This window comes from Triticum dicoccoides, chromosome 6A (assembly GCF_002162155.2).
Source record: "Triticum dicoccoides isolate Atlit2015 ecotype Zavitan chromosome 6A, WEW_v2.0, whole genome shotgun sequence".
Taxonomy (NCBI): domain Eukaryota; kingdom Viridiplantae; phylum Streptophyta; class Magnoliopsida; order Poales; family Poaceae; genus Triticum; species Triticum dicoccoides.
The window spans coordinates 356,108,946-356,116,246 of NC_041390.1; the positions used below are offsets into that span (position 1 = coordinate 356,108,946).

At 47.0% G+C, this 7,301-nt stretch overlaps 1 long non-coding RNA gene across 2 annotated transcripts; it reads right to left on the reverse strand.

Annotated features, from left to right (window-relative positions):
* Window positions 1-630: 630 nt before the first annotated feature.
* On the reverse strand, window positions 631-1,649 carry LOC119319154. 2 transcript variants are annotated; one of them, XR_005154373.1, is made up of 3 exons: window positions 1,442-1,649; window positions 1,175-1,353; window positions 631-1,080 (listed from the first exon to the last, which is right to left on the reverse strand). It is a non-coding gene; the product is annotated as an uncharacterized LOC119319154 (long non-coding RNA). The 2 variants fall into 2 exon arrangements; XR_005154372.1 differs by having other exon boundaries at window positions 1,175-1,649.
* Window positions 1,650-7,301: the final 5,652 nt, after the last annotated feature.

Below are 7,301 nucleotides of genomic sequence, written 5' to 3' on the forward strand. Positions count from 1 at the left end.
CGAGTTGAGCTTCACTAATTAGAAAAGGCCCAAACTGCCAGAAAAACTATAATAAAGAAAGCAACATGGTCAGTTCCTTGGCGCAGCCTTCCTGTGTCCAAATTTGCAGTCTAACCAGATTTACAGAAAACTGTATCTATTCACTTACAGGTGACATTCACTTCTAATGAAAGCTAAAGTTCGACTGGTTCTGTTTCTTCAAAAATCACAAGTGACCACGTACGCGATGATTGATTCTGTTTGTTCCAGCCGTGAAATAGCTCAGAACATTGCACATGGACGTTATACATGCTCTACATATGCGAGTTCAAACATTGATCCTCAATGACCCGAACAGGCTAGTGAGCCACGGCTTCCTCGAATGTCGCCGCCTCAGCGCAAAGGCCGTTCACCTACGCCACCCCAGGCCGTTCACCATGGTCACCAGAGCCTGTTCAACTCCGCAGCGCTCAAGCTGTTCACCCCCAACAACCCCACGCCGCAGCGCTCAAGCAGTTCGAAGATTTGTCGTACCACAAGTTCAGAAGTGTGGCTTCGGGAAAGAGAAGTGTGGGTTTCTAGCAATAATTTTGGCAAAAGCTGCGTGCGATTCATAGAGCTTTATATAAAAAATGAGCAATTGTAGTCCTATAAGCTGATGCACATGACTAGTATTGACTATTGAGGCATGACATAAGTAGGCACAAAATATGGTTAGGTTCATTTTACAGAAAAAGCAATTCGTAACACAGGCTAACTTTCACGCTAGAAGAAGGCAGTACAGTTTAGCAGAGTGTTGTGTTGACTGACAGTATCCGTGTAGCAGTGCTGAAAAAAGCAGAGGAGAGGAATGGTAGCTTAAAGAGGTAGGCGGCGCGGGGGTTGGCCGCCTCGACCTTGTTGGCGACACGGAGGATGGGCGCGATCTCCACGAGCGACGACGGCAACACCTCACTGTCGAAGATGGGCTCGCCGAGGTTGATGGCGGTCTACGTCCTCAAAATCCGTCGAGGCCCCGACGGCTGCATCGGGCCGGCCAGGGAGAGCATCCGCGACAGGGACGTTATCGCGACCAGCCTCTCTTCCCGTCACTGCCCTAACCTGAACGGGCGCACACGCACAAACACACAGATGCGGAGCTGAGCATATAGTACATCGAGATAACTCCAGAAGGTTCTAGAAGGCGGGGCATTACCTTGCTCCTCTGGTCAACCGATTCCGCCAACAAAATTCGGGCATAAGAGGCACTGGATTCCCCAAACAAATCCACCAATCGCCTGGAAACAAACGAAGCTCCAGGCCTAGCCCGTGTGTGAGATTCTCGGAATTCCAGAAAAATTAGTGCGCTCCGCGGCGCGTGCTGCTCTCAATGACCTGGAAAGAGACGAGAAGCTCAGCGGGGGGAGCTGTAGAACCTCCTCGAAGCTTCTAGATAAGTAGCAAGAGCCGAGGCGGAGGTCACCGGAGCGAGCTATTACACCGCGCGCGTGCGGCAGGAAAAGCCAAACCCGCCAGCCCGCCGCCTCGGCCACCGCGACGTCCTTTCGTGCCGGCGCATGAGAGCGGAGCGCCGGAACTGGTAGAGGCCTCCGCGGAGGCTACGTGCAGGGAGGTGGGGCGGCGCGGCTAGTCACAGGCGAGGTGGTCGACGGAAGGAAGAGGAGGGGGGATATATTTTTCTATTAGGTGAAAGCATCAGTTCAACCATCTCGAATTCATCAGTACAACCGCCTGAAACCATCAGTTCAAGAAGGGTAACAGAATAATATTCTGTTACGCGTAACAGAATAGCCCATATATATATATATATATATATATATATATATATATATATATATATATATATATATATATATCGTCGTATTCTGTGAACCCACATATGTTTGTGAATCCTTGCATCCACTTCTGGTGAGCCGACCGATCAAAATCTTGTGTCTCACATGTGTCTGCACTCCTTTTGCACAATCACGCCCGCATCCAGCCCAGGTGTCTCTATGAATTTTCCAAAAAGGTCCCCAGCCCATTACTCCCCAATCCCCAATCGTATCTCTTCGATCTCTAGTCAACGTTGCAACCTACACCTCGCCGGCGGCCACGACCATCTACCAATGAACGCCACAATGGACACTACGGAAAGCACCTTCCAATTCCCGATCAACATGGTGGACGTCACCATGACGGACACGACGAGAAGCATGACCCAACTCCCAATCAGCAGGACGGACGTCGCCACGACGGGCACAGTGGGAAGCATGTCCCAAGTTCTGATCGGCACGGCGAACGTCGCCGTGACGGACACGACGAAAAGCATCTACCAAGTGCCTACCTGCACGGCGAACGTCATCACGATGAACACAACGGAAAGCATCTCCCAACTCCCGATCTGCACAGCAGGCCAAGTCTCCTCGCGCGATATGCCACAACTGTGCAGCATGCCGGCTATTGCTACTATGGAAGCTGCTTCGACTACAACAGAAGGAACCTGCTCACCCTCCTTCCGTAAACCAAGAGGCTACTCTGCATTTGCCTCCGCATCTAGCTGTCAACAAACCCATCTCACATGCCTTGATGTGGTCGTCCAAAGTGCTACAACTACAGAACATGAACTGTGCTTCAGTACAAGACATGGGGCTTCAGGTAACACATTGAAAAGAAGTAATATTTGCGTGCGCTGTGCATGTATACTTGCTGTCTAGATTTGGATGACTTATAACATAGATGCATTTGCAGCTATGGGATTGGGCAATAGCTCGCATGATGAAGTAAATGAGGAAGAATTTGCTACGCCGAAAAAGAAAGCCAACATTCCTCTATTTGTGAGTTTAACAAACTTACCTTCGCCATGCTATTTTTCAACTTAAGAGAATTATGCATGACGATGCTTACTATTATTTATTATTTATGTTTCAGTGCTCAGCTTTTACACCGAGATGTGACGAGAAACTGAAACCTAAAGCAGGGATGAGATTTGAAGGGCTCGAGGCTGTGGAGGAGTTCTACAAGCCCTATGCACATCAAGTGGGTTTTGGAGTTCATGTTGGACAACAAAAAAAGTTGAACAAGGACGTTGTCCGGACAAAGTGTTTCATGTGCAGTAGGGAAGGTTTCGTGTTTGAGAAAAGCAAGGATATTAAAGATCCATCACTGAAAAGTCGTAAGGTTACGACCATGCGATGTGGTTGTAATGCACATATCTTCATCAAGTTGTGTGGCGAAAACACCTACATGATACACTCATGGGTTGAGCACCACACCATGGCCTTGTATCTCCTGATAAACTATAACGCCCCGAGCCCGACCCGCTAGGTGTCTCCTATTTATTTGCTGTCGTTGCCATGTCATTTTCTTGCGTGTTGCATCTTTGCCATATCATCATGTGCATATCATTTGCATTCATGTTCGTCTCTTGCATCCGGTCACTTCTCCGTTGCCCGTTTCGAAATCCGACACTCTCCAATGCACTGGTTGCACCTCTCAGACCTTGTTTCATGAGCGGGAGAAAAATGTTCTTGGAATGGGCCGAGATTTGTCGAGTGGTCTTGATATATCACCGGTAGACCGCTTGTCAAATTTCGTTCCATTTGGAGGTCCTTTGATGCCCCAACAGTTAACGGCGTTGACCGAAACCTCCCTTCTCTTTGCATCCCAGCCCCCCTCCAGAACAGCCCACTAGCCCATCTAAACTCCCTCCATGCTCTCCGTCATTGGATCACGATCGTGAGGGCGAAAACCACACCTCATTTGGACTCCCCTAGCTCCCTATACCTATATAAACACTCCCTTCCCCCGAAATTCACGAATAAACCCTAGCCTTCCTCTTCCTTGCGCCGCCGGACATGTCCACCCTCGCCGGACATGTCTAGCCACCACATGTTTCGGTCAATCAAAGGCCAACACGTCATCGCCGCCGCCACTCCGAGCCACTCCGTGGGCGCCACGTCGCCAACCCCGCCGCCGATCAACGCCTCCCACCGCGCGGGCCCGCCAAGCCCAGATCCGGCCCGCGCCGGGCCAAACCGGGCCCGACGGAGCCCCGCGTCCCCGCCACCTGATCCCGATCACGCCACCGCCCGAGAGCCTCCCGCCGCCCAAGCTCCGCCTCCTCGCGCCTCCCGCCGGCGACCTGCCACCGCGGCCCGTCCGCGTGCCGACCGTAGGAGCTCGCCACCACCACCGTCCTTCCTCACCCCGCGCCCGGCCTTCACCGAATCTGGCATCCCCCGCTCTGGATCCACCGCCTCCGTCCGGTTCCCCTTGTCGCCGGCCTCCCTGCTTTGCTCGTCGTCGCCGCCTTGCGTCCGCTCGTGCCTCAGGCACGAGGAGGAGGCAACACCTCGCCCGCTCGCCCCTCGTGGGCCTCCTCTGCCTCACGTGGGCCGGCCTCGTCCGGCCCAGCTCCGCCTTGTTCGGCCTACCTCACCTTCTGGCCCAGTGGCCCAATGTGAGCCCCTCTGTTTTTGCTAAGTCCCCAGAAAACTATATCATGTTGCATATTTGTGAGTGGTACAACTTTGTGCATGTGTGTCCAAATTGAGTGTATGATATATCGAAATGTTCGTCTTTGAGTTCTCTACATGCTAGTGTCTTTTGCATGCATGATACTACCCATATTGATGCCTTAATCATCATTGAAAAAGTGCTAAATGATATAACCTGCTGAAATTGTCATAACTTGCTGTTTTGTCTTTTTCATTGCATTTTTTGTTGATCTTTTGTGCATCATGTCTACATGTTTTAGGAGAATCTTCATGCCATCTTTACAGTGGTGCAATCCATGTATTTTTATGTGCCTTGTGGTGAATAGAACAAGTTTGTGAAGTGTGCTACTTGATGTTGTTGATTTCTGAGACTTAGTGATTTTTGCTAAGTCTGCAACTGTTACAATATGTTGCTCTGTTAACTTGAAGCTACCATCCATTCCATGCATAATCTAGAGATGCCTAGTTGACATGTTTTGATGTCCATATTATGCTATATCATGCCATTCCTTTTGATTCCACATATATGTCCTGTAGCATATGTTTTCATTGCCATGAACATGCCTATATGGTGTTCTAGTTTTCTGTTAACTTCATGATGCCATGTTGTGAGCTTGTTATAGTTTGATCAATGCCTCTTTTGAAGATGCTTTCATTACATGTTTTTAATATGAGTAGTTTGTCCACATGCCAAGTTTGTTAATTTTATAATTCATATGACGTTTGTTCCAAGCTTGCAAACATGCTATGTTGATGTTGCTGTTTTACGCTTGCTGAAACTATTACAACATTCAATCTTGTCTTGATGGTTCCCACTAGTCCATGAGTCATATGTATATACTGCCTTGATGTTATTTGCTCTTTGTTATGTGTACTTTGATGCCATGCCCTTGGTTGCCATATAACTTGTTGTAGCTTGTCTCATTTTTGCTCTCAAGTTGCCATCATGCTAAATCTATCATCCTGTTAACAACATGTTCCTTTTTGCAAGCATCATAGTAATAACTCCATGCTTCATATGAACTTGTGCCCTTGGACTAAGTTGAAGTGTATCATGTCTAATACATGCCCATGTGTTTTGAATGATTACTTGAGTTGTTATGCTTGCTGTTATGTGCCTCCAAAGTCAGCATCATAATGCTATTGTTTGCATTTCCAGATTTCCTCTAAGTCTGAGAATCAGCTTATATCATGTTGCATCTTGTCTTGTTGATTGCCATTGATCTATGGGTCATATGGAGATGCTTAGTAATAATGTTTTGCCATGATTGACCTGTACTTTAATGCCATGCTTTTGTTTGTCATGACCTTGCACTATATCATCTTTGTTTCATGCATCCAACATGTCAACATGTTATTCCTGCTCACGTGTATGCCCTGTTTTTGACAAAGTCATAATATGTGTCATTAAGTTGCTTTTTGCATTGATCATCTTGGATTAATCCTAATGCCTATGAACTTGAACCTTAATGTCATTTGAAGCATGTAACTTGTAATTTGAGTGCATATCAAGTTTGTGTCCATGTGATACCTGTAGCATGTTGTTTCCTTGATTGCAAAGTTCCTAGTTGCTGTTTTGGGCAGATTGTGAGTGAAACTTGTATTGAGTGTATGTGTTGAACGGTTGCTTCGTTTTGAGCATGCTCTATATGAAACTTGCTTGGTTTTGCATATAGTTTCATGTTATCTTGTTGCATCCATGTTTTGGAGTGTTTGTGATGTTGTTCGAATGCATTTTGCACCAATGCCATGTTTAACTTGTTTTGCTCATATCTTCTAGGTCGTAGCTCCGAATTAAACAAACTTTATATGTAACTTGTCTAGAAAACCATGTAGATCATCTTGGTGCATTTTAAATTGATGTTTAACAACTTCAACATAATGTTTTGTTCAGTTCTGGACCAATTTCGAAATTTGCATATGAGGATATCAAAATTGTTATATGTTGTTTTTGGCCTCATTTAAACTTGCCTTGATGTGTTGCTCTTGTATGCATCATCTCTTGCCATGAGTAGCGTCATGTAGCCTTGTCATGCATCATACTTGGTTGAGCACCGTTTCTTGTTTATGTGTTATGTGTTTACCATGTTGTTTGCTTCTTTCCGGTTGTGCTCCTTCTCGGTAGTTTCTGTTTTGTTACGATTGTGAGGAGTCGTTCGTCTACGTGGCTTCATATTCTTCATGGACTCATTCTTCTTTCTAGCGGGATTTCAGGAAAGATGACCTTCACCTTGTATCTCACTACTATCTTTGCTATGCTAGTTGTCTCGATGCTATCGCTATGTCGCGCTACCTACCACTTGTTTATCAAGCCTCCCAAATTATCATGATAGCCTCTAACCTTTTTACCCTTCCTAGCGAACGTTGTTTGGCTATGTTACCGCTTGCTCAGCCCCTCTCATAGCATTGCTAGTTGCAGGTGCAGTTGCAGGTTGTTCCATGTTGGGACATGGACATCATGGGATATCACAATATCTCTTATTTATTAATGCATATATATACTTGGTAAAGGGTGGAAGGCTCGGCCTTATGCCTGGTGTTTTGTTCCACTCTTGCCGCCCTGGTTTCCATCATACTGGTGTTATGTTCCTTGATTTTGCATCCCTAACATGATGAGGGGTATGGGGCCCTCTTGACAGTTCGCTTTGAATAAAATTGTTCCATCAAGGCCCAACATTGGTTTTACCATTTGCCTAATAACAACTAAAAACTTGCATAGGGACTTGCCGGCCCCCGTGGATTTTTAATCAACCCCCCGGGCCAGTGCTCCTTCGAGTGTTGGTCCAAACCGGGCGATGTCCGGTGCCCCCTTAGTAACCAGGGTCTCAGCCAACCCGACGTCTG